The sequence below is a fragment of the Sinohyriopsis cumingii genome, chromosome 1 (genome assembly GCF_028554795.1).
Source record: "Sinohyriopsis cumingii isolate HCF-2022 chromosome 1, ASM2855479v2, whole genome shotgun sequence".
Taxonomy (NCBI): domain Eukaryota; kingdom Metazoa; phylum Mollusca; class Bivalvia; order Unionida; family Unionidae; genus Sinohyriopsis; species Sinohyriopsis cumingii.
The window spans coordinates 107,970,986-107,996,032 of NC_142961.1; the positions used below are offsets into that span (position 1 = coordinate 107,970,986).

Genomic DNA, 25,047 nt, shown 5'->3' on the forward strand with positions numbered 1-25,047 from the left:
TTCCTACAACATCGAGCCTGGGTGGGACTTCCATAGTAATTTAAATAATATATTGGGAGCACCCCACCCCAACTCTTTAAACCCCACACCAATAAATAGACGCAGAAAACCAGAGTCAGTTAAAGTTACTGTATGAAGAAAAGGATAGGTCTCAAGATTGCAAATGCATATATCTTCCTTATTTTATCATTAAAATTCGATCTTTTGAAAATTAGCAAAGAAGACAATGTTATTTAGAAAACGTGTTGATGTCATTGTGTTCCCATTGATAACAAGGAAGTTAAACTCGTTATCTAAAGTCCACCCAGTTATTAACGTTTGTTTGACTAGAGAGAATAATCAAGTCTCCACCCACCACCTCCTCCAAAAACTAAACAAGTAAAAACAAAATAGGGGAAAGAGCAAGAAATGTTGATGCAGGTAATAAAGAATATCGATGTACGTAATAAAGAATGTCTATGTAGGCAATAAGGAGTGTCCAAATCTGTAATAAGGAATATCCATTTAGGTAATGAGGAATGTCCTTATAGGTAATAAAGACTTACCATGTAGGTACTAAGGAATATCTATGTAGGTAATAAATCATGTATATGTAGGTAATAAGGAATATACATGTATGTAATAAGGAATGTCAATATATGTAATAAGGAATTTCCATGTAGGTAGTAAGAAAAAATATATGTAAGTAATAAGAATGTCAATGCAAGTAATAAGGAATGTCCATGTAGGTGATGACGATTGTAGGTAAAAAAAAGTATTTCCAATTTCAATGTCAATATAATTAAAAAAGAACGTCCATGTAGCTAATAAGGGATGTCTATTTAGGTCATGAGGAATATACATGTAGGTAATACGGAATGTCTATTAGCTAATGTCTATTAGCTAGTAATTAATTTTCATCGATCGACAGTCATTCCGGATTTCTATGAAAGAAATCAAGGTCATCATGCGAGTTGGTCTGCTACACGCGAGTGCCTTTAACACCGATTAAGAAGCATCATTTTTGATGATGTGTGTTTAGTCGTGATACAGTATGGGCTGGTGTGTACAGGCAAGGCCATGTGACGTTCACTCGCTGACCTGAGTTCGAATATCCACCTGACTACACTTTGGGAAGGAGGGCACAGTCCGCAACTAAGAGGTCCATGAACCGAAGAGGCTAGGAGTAGAAGAGAGGAAGATGGAAAGATAAGGAAAACGTCGACCGATCACCAGCAGTGTTTTGGGAAGGACCGGAAACACCAGGTGATGTCATGCCGACAATCTGAGTTCGAAATGTTACTCAATCATATGATGGAATTTATTCTGTCAGTAGCAGAACGGCTAAATGAGATTCGCCTAATTTTTAACTCTGTTTCGGAGAAACGGCGAATCATTCGCGCATCATGTTTGTTTATGTAACTGATTAAATTCTTGTATGTTACATGAGGAGGCTCATGTGATTGTATTCTTTATCTCTGCTTAGGTCTCTTTTATTCCATCCCTTAATTTCATGTTTTGTTTTATTGTTTACTCGATCCGGCAAATAACACCGTGGTCGATCATCTCCTCGATAACGATGAAAAAAAGAAGAGGGGAAGATCATACTTCACTCCCACACACCCCATCAAAATGTCCATAAATTTATGCATCGATATTTCCATATATCTATTTATCATACTAATTATTTACATTCAATGGCTGCTTTTTTATATGGAAGAATGGAGGATCTAATACAAATATATCTAATACTTTGTTTTGTTATTATTATTCATAATCATTATATGTTAAAACTAAATTTAACTCATTATTTCCGAAAACTGAAACCACATGACGAAGTCACGAAAAGCGTCTGCAATTGTATATTTGGACAGTATAGCTGACGAATCGGAAATATCTACTTCATACAAGAGGATACGTTAACAGTCAATTATAAAATCAATAATATGTAGATATATTAAAAAGTTCATGACATACAATGGGATCCTTACGTGCCTACATTTGCTAGCCTATTTACATTTAGAATGTTTATATATAATCATGAAGTCAATAATCTACTTTTGGTCACTGTAACTGTCGTAAACACACTGAGTCATTCACTAGACCTGACCACATCGTGAATATCATACCAATACTCCCTTATTCGTATATATTCGGATTGAGGATTGAAGCTGACGAGGATTGGCTAGACCTGACCAGGACGTGAATATAAATACCAATATTCTCTTATTGATATCAATTCGGACTGAGGATTAAGCTGTCGAGGATTATCTAGACCTGACCAGGTCGTGAATATAATATCAATACGCTTTAATTCGTATAAATTTGGATTGAGAATTAAAGCTGCCGAGGATTGGCTAGACCTGATCAGGTCGTGAATATAAATATAAATACTCTATTATTCTTATACATTCTGACTGAAGACTGAAGCTGTCAAAGATTGGCTAGACCTGACCAGGTCGTGAACATAAATATCAATACTCTGTTATTCGTAAAAATTCGGACTGAGGATTGAAGAGGTCGAGGATTAGCAGACTAATACAGTAAGTGGAAATTTCCCACTTTACTTTCATCTATTTTATACAAATAGTACTTATAAATTTATACTTGTACTCTGATATTGTACCTAAAATGCATTTGTTTCTTTCTATTGTAATTTGGAAAAACAAAGACATGCAAAAGAAGTCACTATCTTAAATGTTCCATAAAAGAAACTTGAGATCCACTTTGAGATTTCAACTGAATATAAATCTGCATCTTAACCAACATGTCAGCTTACAAATATTTTAATTGTTCTCTGTGTGTGTGTGTGTGTGTGTGTGTGTGAGAGAGAGAGAGAGAGAGAGAGAGAGAGAGAGAGAGAGAGAGAGACTTGGATTATTAGGGAAGCTTTAACAATTGTTATGTCATATCGCTACGATGACTGCAGTGTGGCAGTTTATAGTGATATCTAGCACATGGGCATCATGCCAAAGGCATATAGCATGATGTCCCACCCAGTCACACTATCCTGACATCAGGCCGAACAGTCATAACACTAACTTCTTAATGCTGAGCGCCTAGGCAGCAGTTAGTACCATTTTTTATAAGTCTTGTTATGACTCGGTCGGTGTTCAAACTGGCGACCTCCCGCATGCGAAGCCGACGTTCTAACAACTGGGCCACCTGAACGGCCTTTAATTTCTCTCAACCAAATACATGTACAAAAATTACTACTAAACTAAGGGTAACTATACTAGGGCATACATCATTACCTAGTTGATGAAACATAACACGAAATCTATTACGGTTCAGACAATGAGATACGTTAAATAAGACACAACCTAGTAACAGATTTATTGATGGATTCACATAGGAGGCACCGCACTCCTCAAACATCCACACACCCCAGTTTCTATTTCTACAGAAGTTCCACCCAATGCACGCTCCCGGGCATATTCAAAGGTCCAGCGCCTTAACAAAATTAGTTTTCTTTAAGATGCCTTAATGTCAATATCTTTAAAATGTCTTAATGTCTTTAAAATGTCTCAATGCCAATGTCTTTAAAATTTCATAATGTCTATAAAATGTCTTAATGTCTTTAAAATTTCATAATGTCTTTAAAATGTCTTAATGTCTTTAAAATTTCATAATGTCTTTAAAATCTTAATGTCTTCAAAATTTCATAATGTCTTTAAAATGTCTCAATGTCAATGTCTTTAATATGTCTTAATCTTTATAAATAGATATTGGAGGTCTTGCTGATATAAATGTTCTAAATATACACAATTAGGTCAATGTTCAGTATCTGGATTTCATTCATGCAAAATGTAATATGCTAAATCCCATTTTTTTTAAAAAAAAGTAAAAAAGAATGAAAAACCAGCAACCGGATTTAAGATCAAATTTTTCATTAATTTTTCATAGACTAGTTATGTCACGACGCTATTATTAAACCAGCTTCGTCATTTATAAATAGCGGCACTTCACTGATACGATGACTGTAACATAATGCAGGTCCTATGATATAGGATTGTTTGACTGAGTTATATAACCAATAATATCAACGAGTAGCTTTATTTATTTATGCTACAGCTTCTCAAAATTAACCTCAAGCCGTCATTGAGAGTACTTTTGGACAACAAAGGTAAGAAAAAAGTATTTTGCTTCGGCTTCTGTCGAGAATGGAACAACTCAAATTTGAATCAATGAGCTATCACAATAACTCTCTATATCCAATGACATGTATGTGCTTTCGAAAATTTGTCAGAGAATGTAGAAACCGAACAAATATACAAATTGACACATGAAAGTTGATCCTTCTGTGATTACTTCGTTAGAGTCACACACGCGTGAATCACACTAATCCCCTTCCCACAATACGTGAAAATCCAAAAGATCGCGATTTTCAACTCCATGAAAGACCTAAATGAACAAAATTGGAAGTTTTTCATATCTAATGAGACAATAATTGTGTCAAATTTTGCCTTCATGAAGTGGAAAGTAGATCATAAACTGACCCATTTCCTGCAAAATCATCTTATACATAAAACCAGCATTTGTTTGTGTGTCCCGGCTAACAAACAAGAGGTCCGAGTTCACAACTAGCGGCGGCATCCCAATATTTTACTTTTGTATTTTTTTGTTAACACTGTTTAAAACTCGCTCATCCCAACTTTTTATTTTTTAAAACATTTTTTAATTTCATCTTGAAAATTTAACACTTTCTTCCTGGGATGGGCAATAGCTAGCTAACCATAAAAACGATGGTAAAGGTAAAAATATAGAATAATAAGAAAATACTCAGTTTGCAATGGGTAGTTCATGCCAAAACTTGCTATTTAACCCGTCCAGCACAAATATACTTTGCACTAGTAATGTTCCCTTGTGCATGCAATATAAAATCATTCCTTCTTCATAGTACTGTAGAAAGTGAAACACAAACATGAAGATATGCACGTTTCTTCAGCCAAATATTTTACACCATTTTTAATCACTCAAAACTGTTTAATGCTTCCAAAATATTTGCGACGTTAAAGTCACAGTGAATAACCTGCTATGTATTACCTTGATATGCGTGAGTTAAATTCCTGAACCAAACACCTCTAGGCTAGCTGTACCACACGCTGACACATCACACAAAATAATGCATGTGATCTTAATACAATCTGGACCGTAACCATTGAGCTATAAAAATAAAATTAAAATCAAGTTTAAAAAATAAAAAACAAAACAAAAGCAAACAAACAAACAATAACAAAAGTTTTGTGATCGGTACAAATACTGTTCCATTAATAAACAAGCTGGGCATGGTTTTACACGTGCTTCGTGCAATTTCATTCCTGTAAAAATAGAGAGTTGCTGCTGTTTCTTAGGTTACTGTTTGTGATAGAAATGTGCGTTTCTAAGGAAGTCGAGGTATTCCATAGACTATTGTTCACAATACACAATGTACCAAATAACCACATGCAATCACTGTACATGACAAACAGTACCCAACAACCAACCCGCAGTCTGTTTTTTAAAACAAGGCATTCCTTTCTTGTAAGAGGCGTTCACAGGTGAAATAAATCTTAGTTTTCGTGGAAAATGTGATGGAGCTTTAACTGCATAAAATAATGGAATTACATGGTTTATTTGTACTTGTAATTTTTAAATATGATATTTAAACAGCTCAGGATTTATATTTAGGGACTAACCGTCTTGTAGTTTGGGATTTGTGATCATAAATGGTAATATTTACTGTCGCATAGGGAGTTTTCATTGCGACCCAGTCTTTAGAACTAATATTTGCGACATAAAACCACTATTAACGTCCTCTGATCATTAGAATACGAGACTGTTGTTATCATTCTAAAACGCTTAAAAAATTGTATCGACCAATAATATAAAAGTATCAACAGCACTACGTCACTCAAACAGTCATTATGTCACAGTGGTGTCAGTATGTTTGACAGTAAGTCATTGATTTTACTGCCGCAAATTCTGAGGTTGTACCACATTTGTAGGTGTGCTACAATGTGAAATAAACGAAGCTGTGCGTAAGAACCGTACTGGTACAAATATATTTTGTGCGGACTAAAACCCGGATATATTCCCAAAGGTCTAGGCGCAGTTCGTGTTGTAAACGCCTTTTTTTTTTGACAAGGTCGGTTATCATCTCCTGGTTCAAACAAAGGTAAACTCTACACCGGGGTCAAAATACTTGGCCGTAAAGCTAACTTCTGTTACATTTGTCCATAAATTAATTGACCATAAAGCAAGTGCCCGCCATCAGCATCCGCTGTAAAAGAGAATATACGATTATGTATAATCATATGCAGGACACGGTACAAGGTCAAATATCTCATTAATCTCAAGCCAATACATAACGGTCAAAATTGGTCTTATATATATATATATATATATATATATATATATATATATATATATATATATACCGCTCCGGTGGCCTAGTGGTTAGAGCGTCCTCCTCGGAAGCGGGAGGTCGTAGGTTCGTAAACCCGGCCGAGTCATACCAAACACTTACAAAAATAGTACTAACAGTTGCCTCGCTTGGCGCTCAACATTAAGAAGTTAGTGTTAGGACTGGTCGGCCTGGTGTCAGGATAACGTAACTGGGACATCATGCTACGTGTCCGCGGCATGATGCCCCAGTGCTAGACATCACTATAAACTGCCACACTGCAGACATTGTAGTGATATGACTGAAATTTTTTTTAAAAAGCTACGCAAAAAATCCTAATCATACACACATTATATATATATATATATATATATATATATATATATATATATATATATATATATATATATATATATATATATACACACATCCGCTTTGCCGAATCCTGTGTAGTTCACCAATATGTGATAAGGTCTCCAGCTCATCCATCCCCACCCTTTCACCCTACTTCCCGAACTTCTGTAGTGAACGAACGATAATAAATACATCCTTGTTCATATCAAGGAAAATTGAAAGTTGCAACCTCTAGAGATTTACAAGTAAATATGGTAGATAAAAATTCACCAAATATTTTTTAATATGACCATGTATTATTCATACTTGTTTACAATACGCTTCCCTGCAAAATCCGGTATTCAGCTCCGAAACGTCATCTGCCTTAGTCTAGCAGCCAGGCGTAGTGCATACAAGGTAGGACGGTCATACTATTTCGAGTATCAACATGCTGCAGTATTGTTTTGCCGTCAACTATAATTTTATTTAACGAAAATGTTTTCATTTGCAGATTTAATTACAGCTGAAAAGTGTAACTTTTGCCACGTCCTTATTTACTGGTTACAAAATCCCTTGTTGGTCCTATAGTTTTGTGTGATTGATGGAAGAACCATACAATTTTGATAGCGCATTTCCAAAGGTTTAACATGGAAATAGATGGCACAAAGTTAGTGCCTGTTTTGTTTAACTTCAGCGGCTAAATTACCTTGTTTCATTGAATGTGAATGTTAAAATGTAGGTTTAATTATTATCCTTTACGTGCTCTGTGCAATCCTAATGTCTTGTAGCGGATAAATCTAATTTTTAAAAAATCACATTAGAAGAATAGAAGAAATCACCTCATATAGATGGACTATATCCCAAGCTCCGCAAAGAAAATTATTGGTCTACTCGTTCGTACAGATGAACAATATGCCAAGCTCCTGAGAGAGCAGGATTGGTTTACTACCTTATACAGCTGACTAAAATCGGTAATTGTAGAGACTCGTATAAAAATACATAACAAACAGGCACTTTTTTCCCGCAAGAATCTAATATTATGTTGTAAACTCTTTTCTCAGAATGCCACCAAAGAAAACATTTATTCAGATTGAAGAATGTTACGGGGAGTTATGACAAATATATGCATTTAACGAATTTATTTGATAGGATGGTAACTGAATGTATTCAGTACACCGCTCTTGTAAGTGGGTTGATCTAATCAAATATAGATTAATTATTTGTCCAACAGTGTAATATTGGGTAATTTTCCTATAATCACGAGCACACAAATATAAATGTTAGTTTTTTAATTTAAATTTTCATCATATACTCAGAATTAAAAAGTGTTTGCATTTACCACCTTGAATTTATACATATATCTAAGAAAAATCTACAAGTCAGTCAAAAGTACCGGCCTTCGGAAAACTAAATGAACTGTATTTTAAGTAAAGTCGGGTAGATTGTGTTCGTTATTGCAGTAGGGTAAAACTATGCCACAAAGACCTTGATGCGTTCCTGAACAGCCACCATTATTGATCAACATCACGATAATATAGAAATAGTTTTGTCTCTAACAACTTATTAATGTATCTCGACCCTTTGTAAACAAGAATTGCTTGATTCAGTAACTAGTACAACGAGACCATGACCCAAAATGGGGAAACTTCATGAGTATCCGCGATTTGGATTTTTAACGTAGTCTTATCGCTACGACGTCTGCAGTGAATTGTTTATAATGATGTCTATCACTCGGAAATCATGCCGCAGACATGTGGCATCATGTACAACCCATTCGCATTATCCTAACACCAGACCGACCGGTCCTAACACTAACGTCTTTATGCTGAGCGCCAAGAGAGGCAGCTGCTAGCACCATTTTTACAAGTTTTTCATGTGACTCGGTCGGGGTTCGAACCCGCGAAACCCCCGCATCTGAGGCGGACGCTCTAACTACTTAGACCATCGGAACGGTTCAAAACTTCTTGAAAACCAACGTCATATTAAACTCAATTAATGCTCATCTCAACACATTTCGCAGTCAATTATAACATTCCAGATACGTGAACAGTCAATGTCAAAATCGAAACAATCAATGCCTGACCCTCTCAACATCGAAGCACGGACAAATAAATGACATCAGTTAACTCGTGTTCAGACACCACTATTACGCTATTCTCTTATTTTGATAATCCTTTCTTCTATGAAGCTGAGAAATATGGTGTAATAAGGGGGTACTCTTCTACTTCTTGAAATAAAAACAACCCAAAAATAACCGTATGTAACAAACCGAATCAATTATGGAGGAGAGTGCAATCTATTGCCTTCACGCGGCTTATGGTTTCCGACCCGGTTATATCAGGTTACATTTGCATCATATGTATACATTTAAAAATTGATATCCGGTGCGCGTATCGGAAGTTGCATGTGCTTGTATCTTTGCATTAGCGGGTTATTTACTACAGTATTAGATCACTTTAGCATACAGAGCAGGGAAAGGTAATACCAACGCCAGCCTTTGTGCCATTTATTCCTTTAAACACAATTATTCGTTAACGATGTAAAAAAAAAAAAAAAAAAAAAAAGAAGAAGAACTACGATAAGAACGAGTGTGGGATAATCAGGAAGATTAACATATAAGTCTAAGCAGAAACCGCCATATTTGATCTTTCCGTTTAGACTTGGGATACGGCATTGGGTCCTCTTAAGACAGATTGAAATTATACCCAGTCATACTGCTAGATTCTATAAATATGTTTACGTCTGGACTTAAGCTTTGTCGGTGAAATCTAAGTCTGGTACCTGAATCCCCAAGATCAGATTATGTCCTGAAGAAAGGCATACAACCGTGCGTCAGTGTGCAGTCGAAGGTACAAGCGTTTCAGTTTACAAACAGAAACTAAGAAAGTCGTATTCTTTTTCATATTTTGATGAAAAGAAATAAAAATAATGGATTTGAACCTACAATATATTTAAAATTATAATGCAAATGGAACTATTCGTCCCAGATTCACAAGAATCCTAATAATGATTAGTAAAAGACGTTACTCCCCGTCTCATATATCTGTCAAATATTGAAATAGCAAAATCAACAATGCATTGCTTACCAAATTATGGTGTTCGCCTTTTGTAGTTTTACGGTACTCGAACACAAGTACGTTTGTTAGTACTCAGAGGAAGTGCTATGTCCATGGACACACCAAAAGCAGACGACCCGTGCTGATCTGGTGGTAAGATTCGAAACTGGACCCTTAAAGTCGTGAGACGCGGTCGCTAAACATTTAGTACGAAAGAAAGGACATATATAAGCCAAACTCGGTTCCGCTGAACTTGATTAATTAGACACGTATCGCGTATTTATATTTTTAAATATCAAGAGATCTATATGTAATTTCTTGAAGAACGCAGACAGAAAACACTGATTCCATTTTAAACATCCGTTCTCGCCACACGTCCTGGAATTTTGGAATTTTTCATATTATATATATATATATATATATATATATATATATATATATATATATATATATATATATATATATATATATATATATATATATATATATAGTCCTAGTATCAAAATTCTTTCTTTTGGTTCATGTGAAATTCTTTGTCGCTGTTAATATATATCAGATGGATTATGTAAGGGATTGACATAAAGCATATATGTAGAAAGTGATTCAATAAGGCTGCTGTCGGCTTTTTAAAATCAATATGAACTTTCAGGTTTTTTGTACAGTATCTGGGTTGGAAGCCTAAGGTAGAAAAGGATCACTGAGCAATATTCACATATACGAAAACTTTCCTGACTGGCTGCTCTTTGTGCAAGGGTCAAATGTACCACGACACACCCTCCACACCCTACCGGTAAATTCCGTCACTGACCCATTCGTCGCCTCTAAAGATATTGTAATAAATATGGAGTATGCGCATTTGGTTATAGCGCCCCGTTTTAAGGAATTCTTAGATTTGTGTCATTATTTGTGTGATTATTGGAATTCGGCGCAATGGAAATATTCCTAGCCCGAAATAATTAGCCAATTATTAGGAGCAAACGTCACGGAGTGAAGTGTTAGTGAGCTTCCATGATGCCATGGTTCACTAATAGTAAAATCAAGCCAAAACCGAATGAATGTCCCTGTCGTAAGATAGTCCATATTAAGATCTAGTGGTGTACATTGGTGGTGTGACTGCAATGGCAAATGTGGTGCAGTTATATTGGCGAAATGTGCCTGGAAAGCATACATTGACTGGCCTAAGGTGACGGAGTTAAAATAGGGGATACTCGTATATTTTCTAAGGCGTGAACGGTTAGCGGTACGGACAGACTATCTGGCGCCCTAGGCAAGGCTAGATTCTGGCGCCCCCCCCCCCCCCGGAAAATATCAATTTCAAAATTTATAAACAATTAAAAAAAATTAAAACGTGAAATCAGCGCCCTAAGCGGCTGCCTAGTTTGCCTATATGGTAGCGCCAGCCCTGGGTACGGAAACATGATGAAGATAAAACATGCAGATGTGCGGTTGATAGATATTTGGTAGTTTGTTGTATCTGTGGTCTTGCATTAATTAGAGTAAAATTTAGGTATAGAATGGACACGTCGGGCTTTCTAATTTACAACTGAAGCTGTATGGAAGTCTTTGGAAAGTTGGGGTAAACTTATGACTTTTAGCGAGAATCGCGCCAGGGTTTGACAACCGCTCGGTCAAGTAAATAGCCGTGTGCGTGTAACAATATAAATATAAGAACAAGAAGGCTTGGACTGGTATTCACGAAAACATTTTTTGAACACGACATTCAAGCTCAAGTTAAAATTCTCAAAACCTTTGATATGCCTTTATGTTGAACTATAACGAAGTTAGAATGCCCCAGCTTACAAGATTTTGCATGTTTCAGTCTCCCTCCAAAATTGTATGTATCTTAGAACTAGACGCAATCCATGCATCATATATGATGTGCATTTGAGACTGAGCATAAGTTCAAGAATCTCTTGAACTTGAGTGCTCACTCAAAGTCAACTTTTTTTTTTTGGGGGGGGGGAGGAGTCTCGGTACTCAGTTGTTAGAGTAATGGACGTTTAATCTAACAAATTGCGGGTTCGATACCCGCCCAATCCAGCCTGTAAAAACCAACAAGAAAAAACCTCAGGCTGATTTCCCCGCCCCTTCTTAAATTAGCTTACATTTAAGTGATTGTAAGAGCATTTATTATGGTTATACCACGATATTTCCACAGTAACGTATATCCATATTATAGAATGGAACACTTGAAAACAGTTAAATTTGTTCGTAGATCTGTGCATGTTCGTTAAAAACCTAAAGTTTTGTCAAATTTCTGCAAAATCCGTAAAACTACCAGAGCATTTCAAAACATGTTTGACGCTTTAGCACAAGACACGTCCTTTGAAAACTTCTACCAATATGCAAATTTCGATAGATGTTTGCGCTCATCCTTAACGAACAGAAAAATTACGACAAACTGTTTTCTTAGATCACCTGTTATATGTCTCTCGCAATATGGGTTTAGAAGGTCTACGTCACAGTATCACAAAAATGCCTTTTCCGTTTTCCTCCTTTTCTTTAAACATGAAGGCTTACGTTCCTTTTATGTCTTTCTTTGCATTGAATTGTGTTGTGTGTGTGTGTGTGTGTGTGTGTGTGTTGTGATGTGATGTGATGTGTGTGTGTGTGCGCGCGCACACACAAATCGTAATCAATCTGAATAAAATGACGTGATGGTAGAAAAATATAGAAGAAGCTAACAATCGAAAGGTGAGATACTGTATTGAATAATTCATTGTCTTTAATGGAACATCTCAAGTATGAACCGACTCGATCAGGGAAAATCCGTCTTGACTAATAAGTAAGAAGACATGTTTGAACAGTCTTGTTAAGCTGCCCACTGGCTCAAGGAGATTTTTTGGTTGGCGGCTGATAATGACTTCTTGGAACATTGTTACTCTTATCCTTACTTTTCTCGACTTCATTTCTTATTATTGTTTTTCCAAGTACGGAGAAATGCATTATATCGTCTTCGGTAATTATGTTTGTTAATAACTGGGATCGGATAAACTCAAGTCCTAAATTGTATCCGGAAGAAATCAAGTTTCTGATGAAGTTTAGGAATTCTTCATAATCTTGATTTGCATATTGGTCTTCCGGCACATGCCTTTTTATCTCCCATATTTAATCTTCTGGTACATACATATTTGTCTTCCGGTACATGCCTATTTGTTTTCCGGTACTTGCTTACTTGTCTTCGGTACATCCTATTTTTTCTTCATGTACATGCCTATTTTTCTTCCGGTACATGTCTACTTGTAGCGACCGATATTTCATCACTACATATAGTTATGCGACGTGATTTCTTAATTTCCACATTTGTATCTCCATCCTACGTAATCAATTAATTATTTATAGTCAGCAATGTCGGGGGTTTAAGCAGGTTGTTAATTAAATTGCTCGGGAGTATGTGTGTATGTGTAGTGTATGAATCATATTAATGAAACTCCATCCATCCATCAATAAATCCATCCATCCATCCATACAAACAAGCATGCATACACGCACGCACGCACACACCCATCCATCCATTCATACAAACAAGCATGCACGCACGCACGCACGCATCCATCCATCCATCGATCTATCCACGCTCGCAAAATCACCATATTAATAGAAATATTAGATTACATGCAATGTACATAGACGTAAATTCACACAAGTGATGTCTGACACGAATCCATGAACAAGTATATATTAAGAAAATTCAAATCAACTTTATTCACTGATTAACATATAGCCGGAACGTTGTTTATACATCTGGCATGGGATGTTATTACATGATTTAGGAATAACTGCTTACATCTTCAGTAAAATTTATATGACGGTCAATATTTCTTCCCATATGTTTATGAGAAAGTAAGGGGACTACGTGGCTCTATCACTTGTTTAGTACCTTACGGCTATGTCGTTTGTTACCACAAAGTTTGTTATTTGCGGGGTCACTCGGAGGTAATAAAGACATTGAGTTCAAACTTGAAAGTATGTCGTACATACTCACTTATTGGTTGGGTCCAAGTGCAAACTGCATAGACCCAGACCTGCCTGTGCATTATTTGAATGAAGATCAGGGTCTATATTGGATGCAGTTGGACCCATTTTGTAAGCAAATATTTGCCCCTTTCCATCAATACACTTTGTATTCAGGCCAGTAAGTTCAAATGAGCACAGCGTATTGTATGCATTGTACTCAATTATACGTGACTGAATTTCATAGAACATATTGTAATTGCTTACAGGTAAAGCATTGAATAAACTTTAATATTTTTTACCTGTGTTACAATATTGTAATCCAGATATTTATATCATCTGGAATTAATTACTATACTTAGTTTCTGCTGTGCTTGTTAAGGTACATGGCCAATATACATGTTGTCATGACCAAAAGGGGACATAACCCTTAACCAACGCGCAATCCTTACTTTAATTATACCATTGATCAGCTGAATCATAGCGTATTTTCGAAGCCCGCAATCTAATTTTATAAGTTATGTGATAGCCAATGGCAACGTTCCAAACATTTTCAAGTTTTAATGATCACTTTTGGTTGAAGATTGAGCTATATGCGCGGATGTGATAAATTAATGTTTAAAAAGAATGATTCCCTTTCCCATAATTTATTTTATATGATATGAAAATCGAAATTTTAATTACTCTACAAAAAAAGAAGACAACGAACTACGAGATTTCAAAATTACAGTGTCATGCAAACTCACCTATCTGTATTTTTTTTCCTGTACTCAGGGTGGAACATGCATCCTGTATAGACAACGTAATGTGTTCATAAGAATTATCATTTCAGTATCGTGTACAAAGAGGTGAATTTATATTCTATTAAATATATGCACAACGTACCACAACATCCTTACTTTAACTTGACCCATTTAAATGCTGGATGTATTTTATGAATGTAGTGTAAATAAACCGAGCGTTTTGATTGGCTCACGTATTAAATATAGTCCAGTTGACATGACTGATAGTGTTATCAATTTGATCGGTGTTGTCAAGTTTTGCAGTTATCACAGTAGTTGGGTAAGTCAGAATTTATTCCCTTCAATTTTATGATCGAACACTTCGTTAATCTACTTTTTCATGTGATTGTATTATGTGTTTTGTTTTTCTTTCTTGGTAGGGTGGGGAGGGGTGGCGGTTATATTACAAATACAGTCAAACTGCAAGGAAACAAATTTTTAAGTACTTCCATGTGGAAACAATAAGAAACAATAAAAAACCGGATGATTAAACTGTTGTGAAAATGGTTTAAAATCACAAAACTACGAATTTCAGTTGTCACCGAGCAAATTTCACTCTCATTCTAATGTCAGTTTATAGTATCATGCACACTATGTACATCCCCTTTGACTGTTATTGGGAACCTAAACAAGGTGACACGGTAGATTCGAAGGATCATAATACAAAAGGAGATTGATATCGATTTCCTAATATCTTAAACGCCTAAGCAAATTTAAAAGTAAGTGTTAGTTCCGTTGATAGAGCGTCGGACTCGTTTATCCAGGGACTGCGCGAACAATGTCCTCCCAGGTCAGCCTGAATCGGCTTCCTCGGTTTGACCCTGTGCATGATATGGCTATATAAAAAGTAATGAAATACCTTTAAAAGCGAACCAAATAAAAACCTTACCAAATATCCAGAGGTAATGTTGATGGTTTGAGGGTAATACTTACAGTTTTGCAGTCAAGAAATTTGATCCACTCTAATCACCCCTCCGTCTGAACTCTTCTCTTTATGCCCAAGAATTACTTCTAATCTTGCGGTCCCTATTGAAGCTATATTCCTCATCAGCATTCTAAAGATATAAACAGGAGACAGAAGTACCATCCTACCAAATTTTGACAAGAGACGGCTTGACATTGTGAAATTTGTATCTCGCCTCTGATAACATAATTCACAGACGAGACAATACATTAAGCTCAAGCTCAAAATATTTGTCTAAGGGATAAAATGTTAAAATATAAGACAAAGAGCATTTCAAGATCGTAATTGAATGATACTGTTTAAAGCGCATTGCGAATACAAAGTTAGGAAACTTCAAAGTATTACTACAGAAATTAAATTTTTACATAATTCCTTCATTTCTCCACATTCTTTCTTTTTATGCATAATACATCCAGTGCATTATTTTTTCTCGTAGATGAACCAAGACTATCTTTCTTATTTTGGATATTAACTTGGACCTATTTAATAAATTTGCTTTTAATTTGTCTCTAGCACCACCGAAGCATAACTGTCAAATTTGGATGTATTTTCACCAGAGTTCCCTTTATCTTACAAAATAGCAATCTTAGCGTAGGGTCATGTCATGCCATAGGTTACACTTGTGCGGTCCAAACGCAAATACTCAGTTACCTTACTCACATACACATCAAAGAAGCTCCAGTGATATGATGTTTGAGCTTTTATATATATATATATATATATATATATATATATATATATATATATATATATATATATATATATATATATATATATATATATATAAGCTCCATTGATATGATGTTTGATATATAACTTTTTAAATTTTCCAAATGGTGATATGTCATCATTTATGGCAAAAATCTCGACCCGTGTCGTTGCTTTGGAAGTGATGGGAGAACTAATATCGATAAAGTTCAAAAGTGTGTACTGCTGGTTTATCTGAAACAGTATCTGAACAAGGTATATCACCTATGTGGCACTAAAGTAACCATAAGATTTCCAGAAATACAAAACCTTATGCGTGGTCCTAAAATTGTCATACAAAAAGAATAATAAGACATAATGTCATAAGCACATTTGCATGTCGTTTTTTTTATCTTTTTTTTTCCCGCAGGAATTTGTAACAGTAAAACGATATTTACACTAAATACGGATGATGAAATTTAGAATTTGATGCCCTTAGAGCCAATTATTTAGTATATTCCTCACAATATCATACACCTTTAGCGTCATAGATATTTACGCCATCTTAAAATAATAAATCAAACTAGAAAATGGTCACGAAATGTATAAGTTTAAAACTTTCGTCAAGACAAAGTCAGGTGTGTGTGACTTCCGCATGGGCTCGCGGTGCATAGGTTTTCTGAAACATTAACGTATGATGTTAATGAGACCAGATAAATCCAGGTCGCGGGCCATGGGTAGCACATGGCTGGACAATTAACATTGTTATTGTGCCAGGCCCTGAACAACTGTAGCCATGGTCCCATCTTTGTAAAAGAACCGAAATACACCTCCTATTCAAAATTTAGCAGTGGCTCAAGGATGACAAAACGTTACCATGTATGTAGTCAAGGCTAGCTTCAATTACAACTATGTGTAAAATAAATTAAGAGCCATGGAACAATGAGACAAATTACTGTGTGCAATAGGAGTATTTGTAAGATGAAATTTTGATTCAAACTTCCTAACTTTTTAAATTGAGAACGCTTTAGTTGTATAAATTGTATCTTGCAAACATGCGTCAAATAGTTCACTGATTTGATTAGTGCACACATTAATTAGGCCTGAATACATATAGGAAGCTTAATTATCGAAATGATATTTAATCACTGAGTTTCCCTTGAATGCTCTTTAAAGTAACATTATTCAATTGTGTTGCTTCTCTCTCTCTCCCTCTCTCTCTCTCTAAACACACACACACACACACACACATATATATATATATATATATATATATATATATATATATATATATATATATATATAAAGCAAGATACACTGTCGTTCGCAAACTGCGTTTGTTTCTAATATATACAAGCTCACACACAACAAACAGGGCAAACCTCTTCACTGCCACATTTTACTATATGATAAAGAGGGTATAAGTTATAGGTTAGACTATGAATACTTCTAATAAATACAAACTCACTCAAAAGAACAGTGCAAACCTCTTCACTGCCACATTTTACTACCTGATCAAGTGGATATAAACTATAAATTAGAGTATGAATACTCAAAGTGACTTGGACTGGTACTAAATTCGTCATTCAAGCTCACGCAGCCCAATTTGAAAAAATCGTCTTATCGGTGGTTACAGTTTTGTATATATCCATGCGTAACACGTACCAAGCTTCGAAGGGCGTAGAATCAGATCTGCCTATGTATACTCCAGTAGCAGACCCGGGTATTCGCTATTATAACGATTAAATGTGATTTGAAATGTATGGATAATAACACACCTTTCCATATTTCCATATTTCGTTCTCCATATAAATGCTAGTCCCTGCCAGCAACCAATGTAAGAAACTATTTTCGTTGTTATTATTGTATGGCACCGATGTAAGCTATTTTGGAGTGTAACACAGCTGAAATCAAATTTATACAGATTCGAATATCATTTATTACCTTCTTTAATTGCCTCTGTCGCCCAAGATCTTTAGGAATGAGGACACATTTAGGTCGCACTTGGAATATCTATTCAGTAATCGCAATGTGTTCAACCAACCCATAGTTAGTAATATTTATTTACAACAGAGTGTAGATTTTTTAAGGGAGGACGTTTATGTCACTCTGTCTACATATCTATGATAGGTTCATACGTTAGAAGGGACAACACTACTTGTGTACATAATTCCAGTGACTAATATCGCAGCTGGAGGTTTATTGGATTTTAGAGTACTATAACGCCAAGGCCAAGTCGTAATTACTCTTCATGTATATGCAATCATATGAAAAGATACAAAAATGCTGATACTACAGGATCAGAGTGGGTCAAAACACTAACCTTTGAGCACGTGCTGAAGCAATGATGGGGTGCAGATTTTTTAAAGGAGACTAGAAATCAAAATTTTCCTTTTACGTTTGCAATTCTCTACAGATTTTAATTCGACTGTAATGTTTATAAATTAAATATCGTAAGCGGGTAGTGATTATAATGCGTGGAAGATAATACGATTCCGTAAATTGCCGAGTTTTCCCGAGTTTTGATGAGACGACAGATCACGTGGTCCCGTGACGCAATACTAGCCAGTCCTCGAATACAAACATAAACATGGCGAGCGAGGCAGACAGGAGGAGACCACATTTGGGTTGCACATTCAAAAGTTGAATCTGCTGTCTGATATAATAGTTTATGTGTACTGTACTGGTCAGTGCTAAAAAAAAAAAAATTAGGCACAGGCCCCGGGCTGGTGTCTTAAATAAACTCAAACCCTGACTGAAATTCCACAAGCCCGGACAGTTCATACCTGTCAACTCTCAAGCCGGGAGAAAAACCTTCTGATTTTTTTATTTCCTCATCTACCTCCCGATCTCATAATAGCTCTCATTTTTTACAGCGAAGTACCAATTATTACATTATGTCTGTCAATTTTCATTTGTCAGAAGAAAAACAAAAACAACCCCAACCATTTATAAATAGATATAACGTATGCAATCCACAGTCTAAACTGCCACACTGCAGACATCGTAGCGATATGACTGAAAAATTGTTAAAGCTACGTAAAAATTCAAACCGCGCGCACACACTTCTAAATCCGGCACTGGACGAAATAATATACACAAGTTTTTTCTCTTTTCTTTTCAGTAAATAGAACGTGAAGATTAAACATTATTCAAGTAAATTTCAGATGTTTTTAAACAACTACAACAGCAATGTAGTTATAAAAAATATTAATAAAATTGTCACCAATTAGCTTAAATGAATGATCACTGTGAATGCTGTGAAATTTTCTTTGCAAACAAAATCGCATCTCCATTTCCGCCAAAGAAACTCAGCCAGTTAACACCTGACATTCCTCTACCGTATATGTAAAGTTTAATTACCATGATTAAATTACAACAATGAATAAAATCAAATATACCATGCAGTATATGAGCCCCTAAAGAACTAATTCAGAATAAATATTTTATTCAGCAAACAGCGTTACATGCATTAAGACTTAAACCTAAGTAAATAAGGTGGGACATAAAACGTGGAAAAAACAGTTGCCACATGTATGGTAACTTGTGACGGCAGATTTAAACTGTTAAAATGAAGTCCATGGCATCGTAAGTAACAACAAAATGGGCATTGTTTATTTGGCAATCAATTGCTGTGCTAACATACACATACTGTCGAACATGGTTTCTTTGAAGTATGTCCGAAGGGTGGCTTTATTGTTTGCGTATTTAAATCAAAACTGTAGCTATTTTGCAATTTAGCCAGAGCTGACCAGACTATGCAAAAGGGGATTGTCCTGGGGGAATAATAAGGCGTATCACAGGGAGAAAAGGCACGTCCCATGGGCGCTCGCACATTGGGGCAAGGGGGTTGGACCAATAGTCTCCTCATCCCCCCAGTTTCTATTGTCAGCCAGTTAATGTGAAACTTTGACCTCTTTTCTTTTATTCGCTGCTATTTAAACTGCCCAAGGGATAGTTTTATATCAGTTCCAATCATGACAGATTACCGTTTATACATACTACATGTATACAATGAAAGCTTTTTTTTAATTTAAATTTTTACTTTTTTAAGATTACTGAAAATTGTGTTTTCTCGAAACACGACAGATTTAGAATCTTATTTTTAGCAAAGCTTCCATTTGATTTAAATCAGATCTAAATTTCACCTAGGACAGAGGTGATTTGATATAGATTGTGCCGTGTTAAGGCATGTATGTCAACATCTTGAAAATACATTTACTCATTTCACCAGCGCGATCAAAGTTTCCTCAGGCAAACAATTTTTGTCTCGACAAGCCTGACGGACACCTCACTTTGAATACAGGATGGGCCTGAACTAAAACCAGAGGGGCCCAGGGTGTCGGGCTATCAGATTTATTTTTAGCACTGCTGGTGTAGATAAAAGATCTGTGAATTGATTGTTGCATTTTGTGGTCAGTTACTGGGCCTTCTGCCTATTTTCGTAACTCACACGTTTAACACTTTTCCCAGGATTTAAAATGTCCAAAGGTATGTCTGGAACAGCGCCAACATTTAGTCTAGGCTAACATTTGCGTATCCTTGAGCTGCCATGTTTTCAACATCCCTCTCCTAACATTCCTTTGAGAAATGTAACGAGCACAGAGGGCTGTATGGTGTTGCTTTGAAATCGACTCGTTTGTAATAATGTATCCATTGTTTATTTATGCCTTTATCTTTCGGAAAAGAAAAAGAAATATTGTCCACAGGCTTTTCTTAATGTTCTATTACACCCGTAAGCAACGTAAAACGGCATTGTCTTTTACTCTGGCAACTCCCACTTGGGCTGCTAGAGTCGCTACTATGACGTCACATCCCGAAAGTAACCGAATAGGCGCGGAAATTTTGCATACGAGGTCACGGAAATTCAGCTCCTATTTAAATATTGGCATTACGGTCGCAGATGATACTTCAGAATAAGGTTTTCTGCCATAGTACTTTTATTCTTATTCTATATTTCCATTGGTTTCTGGTCTCCTTTAAATTAGCTTCAGTCTTAATTTAATTGCTGTCTGGGAACATTTATTACTGGAATCTGGATAGCTGCTTGACCGTAGTAACTACCTGACACAGGGACTTTCAGATACAGTTTTAGACTACAGGTATATCACCTAAACTGCTATTTACTTCGGACGTAGTGCACCTGAGATCAACCATTAGATTATATTAAGTCCTGTACACTTTTGTTGATACTGGTAAGTAACTAAATTATATCTGCAGTACCTGGTCAGGTGTAAGATATGTTTCCTACTCTCTGTTGTTCCTTATCTCACTTACACTATAATAAAACATTCAAATTGAGGTTCCATTTCGAATGGAGTGATATGGGTGTTCTGAAATTTGGACAGCTGCAACAAGTTTCTATACATTTCCTTGACCCAGTTTTATCGTATCCTTTTTTCAAATAGAGAGTTATTGATCAACGTATGACTGATTTTCCGGACAAAATACTTGAGATCAAGCCCCAGTCTGAAAGACGATTTAGAACTTCCATTTTCTCGCAGACAATATATATGCTACGATTTTCAGTAACGATTCACTTTCATAGAGTGATATTCCTTTGTGTAACGTCAGTGGTCATTCAAGGTGGAAATACAGTAATGTTCAGTGATGTGTTCAGTCACATTTGTCATTTTTAAAAAATATATTAAATGTAGGAATATATCTGGTCTCAGTTTACAATAGACGTAAACTTTTGCATGTCCAAAATCTACATTATGTAACTCTCAGACTTCCTTCTAATTCAGGACTATTTACTGCAAATGACCTCTGACCTTTGGGCATCTTCAACACGTTAAACGCAATATTGCAAGTGAATCATTTTGTTCAGGACTAAATTATTATCTGATCATATATTCTGCAACATTTCATGAAAAAAGAAAAGGAAAAAAGATGGCTCGCGATTTAAACGAGGTCACGGACATAAATAATAATTTCATTTCAGCCTTTGCTATTTCAAATAAGTCGTGGCCTTATTCCCCTTAGTCATAATAACGACCGGCACTCTCATTACCGTTTGTACGAAACAATACACGTCAGAGTTAAATGTTCACACTGTAAATGTATTTTTCTGATATATATTTCTGGTTTCATTTTCTAAGTCAAGTTAATATTGTTACTACTTCTTACTTTATTTATTGTCAAATCACGCAATCTTGACTAACATTATCTTGGTAAAGAATGCATTAAACGTTCTTACCAGGAGTTTTTATATACAATCAAAGTGTTGTGTATACTAGTGAATAGTCCTCAACAGTCTATTAATGAAACACAAATATAAATTTTACTATTATGCATATTTAATTTGCATTGTTTGTTAGTTCGTTTTTTAAAAGGATTTTTTTTATATATATTTCGTTATATGCTATTGTCATGTAATAGTGTGTGTTGAACTTAGCCGTGTCCAAACTAACGTTTGTTTTCTACTTAAGCTGAATTATTTAGTTTTATTTATGTAAACAACTAATACAAAGCTAAATTATTCTCTGTCTAATATCAGGATAATAATTAATAGAAGCAAAGTTTTTATTTGAGTCTGGGTCTAGATTATTGGATATCCTCTACAATTTACCTGTCCCACCTGACATAGTCCAGGTTATATATTGTTATTTTAGTAACTGACTTTCTAATAATAACTAACATTTTATTTTGTAAACATTAAGAATTTATAGAAAGTTATTTCCATCAGGTAATAGTTATTTTTTTTATAAAGAAAATGCCAATTGTGACCTGAGGTCAAGTAGATGACTATATATTTTTGTCACTGGAATGATTATCCATTATGGCTTCGACATCCGAGCCGAATGAAGTTATTGTTGTTGACTTGGAATTATTCAAATTGTTTCTTCCCTTGAAATACAAAGGTTCTTTGATAAAATTCTTACAAATAGGGACTTAAATTTATACCGAAATTTCAAATAAGGATTTATTCTTGGATTATATTACTGTGTTTCAACAAACAACTGTTAACACATCAACACGATGAAGGCCGCCAAAGGCGCATCAACACTTTAGAGTTGATCTTAATTTGGAGTCCCACTAAAGTTTATTCAGAATATTTATTATTAGGACTTGTGTCTGCAATTCTAGGATTATGTTTGGATTTTATTCGCAATACCGTAAGTTCTCTGTTTTCATTTTCACTTTGTATTCTATGGAAATAAATTAGTTTTGAATTTTACAAAGCTTGCTGCTTTTCACTCTTTTCTGTTTCTTATTTGAAGAGCATAGACTCATTAAAATGGCCGTCAAAACTGTAGATAGTTAGCACGATTTATGATAAATGCTCGACGGAAGTAAATATCGGAAAATACTATCACAAAAGTAATACAGTATTTGCCCGTTAAGAAACACAATTATAATTAAAGGCATTGATTGGCCCTGTTGTAAAGCCTTTGAGCACTTAAATAGTCCTTTTGTGCGATAAATGCCATTTCCCCAGCAGAATGTTAGCCAGTATGCGCTAATTATATTTTGTTTTTGACCAAATTGTACAGATTTGTTATTACATGCGACAACAATTTAGCCAATATGCGCTAATTCTTTTGTTTTGGACCAATTGGTACACACTTGCTGTTACATGTGACGAATGTTCGCTGTAAATCTCATTTTAGTCCGAGAAATTTTGGCTGTTACACGGGGAGATGGTAGAAGGATAATGTATTGCCATCTTTCTAATTAATATTCTTGTATTATTGTCCGCTTGTAGTTCGTAAACCATTTACGGTAAAGTAGATATTTTCAAACCTGAGAGTTTAAAAATAGTTGCCCCCCCCCCAGCCCGTGTATTTCTCTTGTGATACTCTAGTTCCATTACCAACATGTATTTAAATTTCTTACTGCACCAGTCTCTTTCTTAACGCATCTGTTCTTAAACGCGTATTACTGTTTTGTTTGTACATTTCAATGACTTGTCTGATGATTTGAATATTTTATCAACACAATTTAATTATTCATAACAAATGAGACTTGGCTTTCCATGATTGGTTTCCATTATATTAAAACAGATCAGGTTCATTTTGTTTTCATTCGACAGCATTTGTAAACGGTACAAATGCATGAACACATCATCGGTGACTGATAAAAATAAATGTGTTAGCACGGTGGAGTAAAAAAACATGGATTACACATCTCTAGGGTACTTTGAGGTACATAATATTTTTTTCAAAAAACCATTTTTGCAATATAAGTTCGACCCGTCATGTACCTTGATATTACACTTGTTGTAATTGTTATTGTAGATTGGGATTGGAGGGTTAGGGGTTGGGAAACTTTATTACTAGCAAGATGTCCATCGAAGTATCAAGTTTATTTTGTGTTTTCTATTGATGATGTGATTGATATTGTATGTTTTTGCATAAACATTTTAATTAGTGTGACACAATTATTCAGTCAGTCCTCCTTCTCTTCCTTTTCTTCGTTTTCAATGTTGTTTGAGTATGCGAGAATGAAGTTAATCGCCGTGTTAAGAATGCACATTACAAATCATTCACAAAGTCCCTTTATAAATATACATTATTGATCATTGAGTTTAAATATACGTGATTGTTGAGAAGAAATCAAAGGATAGTTCCGATTTGGATAGCACATCTTCAAATATGAAACATAAAATGCCCATACAAGTGTTCTTCTTATAGAGCTAGATACATTTACAACCGGGTGCAAAAGGAATTGCCATGGAGAAATAGAGTGGGTTAAAACAGTCTGATTTAACTATAAACATCTTCAATTGAAAAGGCTTCATATGGAACTTTTGTCCCCACTTTCTTTCGAATACTGAAAATATGTTTAATCTCAGGAAAATTCACTGAAGCTTAGAATTTTCATTGAATAGCTTTTCCGTAAATTTAACCCAGTAGATTATATTAATGCAATAACTTTATAAATATGAAATTTTTATGTATTATT

At 35.3% G+C, this 25,047-nt stretch overlaps 1 protein-coding gene and 1 long non-coding RNA gene across 5 annotated transcripts in view; one reads left to right on the forward strand and one right to left on the reverse strand.

Annotated features, from left to right (window-relative positions):
* The first annotated feature begins 2,129 nt into the window (after positions 1-2,129).
* LOC149807554 (excitatory amino acid transporter 3-like) overlaps positions 2,130-25,047 on the forward strand; it is a 74,423-nt gene continuing 51,505 nt past the window's right edge. For 2 of the 4 annotated variants that reach the window (XM_089967670.1, XM_089967687.1), the window contains exon 1: positions 2,130-2,522. The gene's annotated coding sequence lies outside the window, so the exon portion shown is untranslated. Of the gene's footprint in view, positions 2,523-14,712; positions 14,770-25,047 lie in introns of those variants that run through there. The other 2 variants (XM_089967697.1, XM_089967661.1) reach the window with 2 other exon arrangements.
* LOC149807555 (uncharacterized) lies at positions 4,720-15,714 on the reverse strand. The gene is made up of 3 exons (XR_016422878.1): positions 15,423-15,714; positions 9,784-9,949; positions 4,720-6,241 (listed from the first exon to the last, which is right to left on the reverse strand). It is a non-coding gene; the product is annotated as an uncharacterized LOC149807555 (long non-coding RNA).